This window comes from Schistocerca gregaria, unplaced genomic scaffold (assembly GCF_023897955.1).
Source record: "Schistocerca gregaria isolate iqSchGreg1 unplaced genomic scaffold, iqSchGreg1.2 ptg000386l, whole genome shotgun sequence".
Lineage (NCBI taxonomy): Eukaryota > Metazoa > Arthropoda > Insecta > Orthoptera > Acrididae > Schistocerca > Schistocerca gregaria.
This window is the reverse complement of record NW_026061828.1, coordinates 3,022,384-3,025,386: the sequence shown is the minus strand read 5'-3', so window position 1 is coordinate 3,025,386 and position 3,003 is coordinate 3,022,384.

Below are 3,003 nucleotides of genomic sequence, written 5' to 3'. Positions count from 1 at the left end.
TAGAAGCTTTATCTGTGTTCTACTATGATGATTTTCGTGTCTCCGCATACCGCAGCACGCGACATAACGTTGCAGACAATAAGTACAACCGTTTCAGAGAGAAGAGTGGCCAATGTGACGATCTGGCTTTAAGTCGATTCGATAACAAATGACGAAAACGGACGGATTTCTCAGGTTTTTACTACATATGAACACTTTTAACATTCTCCCGTGCAACTCGGCTCCTAGTCTTCCTTTCATGCCGAATCTCAGGGTCCTAGCTCATGTCCAAGGCACCAAAGCCAGCTAAAAAGTCAACAATCGATACCTAAAACTTGAATTGTACTATTTCTTACTGGCTATTACATCAACTTAGAAGCTTCATCTGTGTTCTACTATGGTGATTTTAGTGTCTAGACATACCGCAGCACGCGACATAGCTCTGCAGACGATAAGTACAACCGTTTAAGAGAGAAGAGCGGCCAATGTATCCATCTGGCTTTAAGTCGATTCGATAACAAATGACGAAAACGGACGGATTTCTCAGGTTTTTACTACATATGAACACTTTTCACATTCTCCCGTGCAACTCGGCTGCTAGTCCTCCTCTCATGCAGAATCTTAAGGTCCGAGCTCATGTCCAAGGCACCGACGCCAGCTAAAAAGTCAATAACCGATACCTAAAACATGAATTGTACTACTACTTACTGGCTATTGCATCAACTTAGAAGCTTCATCTGTGTTCTACTATGGTGCGTTTAGTGTCTCCGAATACCGCAGTACGCGACATAGCTTTGCAGACGATATGTACAAACGTTTCAGAGAGCAGAGCGGCCAATGTGCCGATTTGGCTTTAAGTCGATTCGATAACAAATGACGAAAACGGACGGATTTCTCAGGTTTTTACTACATTTGAACACTTTTCACATTCTCCCGTGCAACTCGGCTGCTAGTCCTTCTTTCATGCAGAATCATAAGGTCCTAGAACATGTCCAAGGCCCCAAAGCCAGCTAAAGAGTCAATTATCAATATCTAAAACTTGAATTGTACTACTTCTTACTGGCTATTACATCAACTTAGAAGCTTCATCTGTGTTCTACTATGGTGCTTTTAGTGTCTCCGCATATCGCAGCACGCGACATAGCTTTGCAGACGATAAGTACAACGGTTTCAGAGAGAAGAGCGGCAAATGTGACGATCTGGCTTTAAGTCGATTCGATAACAAATGACGCAAACGGACGGATTTCTCAGTTTTTTACTAGATATGAACACTTTTCACATTCTCCCGTGCAACTCGGCTGCTAGTCCTCCTTTCATGCATAATCTTAAGGTCATAGCTCATGTCCAAGGCACCAAAGCCAGCTAAAAAGTCAATAACGATATCTAAAACTTGAATTGGACTACTTCTTACTGGCTATTACATCAACTTAGATGCTTCATCTATGTTCTACTACGGTGCTTTTAGTTTCTCCGCATACCGCAGCACGCGACACAGTTTTGCAGACGATAAGTACAACCGTTTTAGAGAGAAGAGCGTCCAATGTTACGATCTGGCTTTAAGTCGATTCGATAACAAATGACGAAAACGGACGGATGTCTCAGGTTTTTACTACATATGAACACTTTTCACATTCTCCCGTGCAACTCGGCTGCTAGTCCTCCTTTTATGCAGAATCTTAAGGTCCTAGCTCATGTCCAAGTCACCAAAGCCAGCTAAAAAGTCAATAATCGATACCTAGAAGTTGAATTGGACTACTTCTTACTGGCTATTACATCAACTTACATGCTTCATCTGTGTTCTACTATGGTGATTTTAGTGTCTCCGCATACCGCAGCACGCGACATAGCTTTGCAGACGATAAGTACAACCGTTTCAGAGAGAAGAGCGGCCAATGTGACGATCTGGCTATAAGTCGATTCGATAACAAATGACGAAAACGGACGGATTTCTCAGGTTTTTACTACATGCGAACACTTTTCACATTCTCCCGTGCAACTCGGCTGCTAGTCCTAATTTCATGCAGAATCTCAAGGTCCTAGCTCATGTCCAAGGCACCAAGGCAGCTAAAAGGTCAATAATCAATACTTAAAACTTGAATTGTACTACTTCTTACTGGCTATTACATCAACTTAGAAGCTTCATCTGTGTTCTACTATGGTGCTTTTAATGTCTCCGCATACCGCAGCACGCGACATAGCTTTGCAGACGATAAGTACAACCGTTTAAGAGAGAAGAGCGGCCAATGTATCCATCTGGCTTTAAGTCGATTCGATAACAAATGACGAAAACGGACGGATTTCTCAGGTTTTTACTACATATGAACACTTTTCACATTCTCCCGTGCAACTCGGCTGCTAGTCCTCCTCTCATGCAGAATCTTAAGGTCCTAGCTCATGTCCAAGGCACCGAAGCCAGCTAAAAAGTCAATAACCAATACCTAAAACATGAATTGTACTACTACTTACTGGCTATTGCATCAACTTAGAAGCTTCATCTGTGTTCTACTATGGTGCTTTTAGTGTCTCCGCATATCGCAGCACGCGACATAGTTTTGCAGACGATAAGTACAACCGTTTCAGAGAGAAGAGCGGCCAATGTGACGATCTGGCTTTAAGTCGATTGGATAACAAATGACGAAAACGGACGGATTTCTCAGGTTTTTACTACATATGAACACTTTTCACATTCTCCCGTGCAACTCGGCTGCTAGTCCTACTTTCATGCAGAATCTTAAGGTCCTAGATCATGTCCAAGGCCCCAAAGCCAGCTAAAGAGTCAATAATCAATATCTAAAACTTGAATTGTACTACATCTTACTGGCTATTACATCAACTTAGAAGCTTTATCTGTGTTCTACTATGATGATTTTCGTGTCTCCGCATACCGCAGCACGCGACATAACTTTGCAGACAATAAGTACAACCGTTTCAGAGAGAAGAGTGGCCAATGTGACGATCTGGCTTTAAGTCGATTCGATAACAAATGACGCAAACGGACGGATTTCTCAGGTTTTTACTACATAT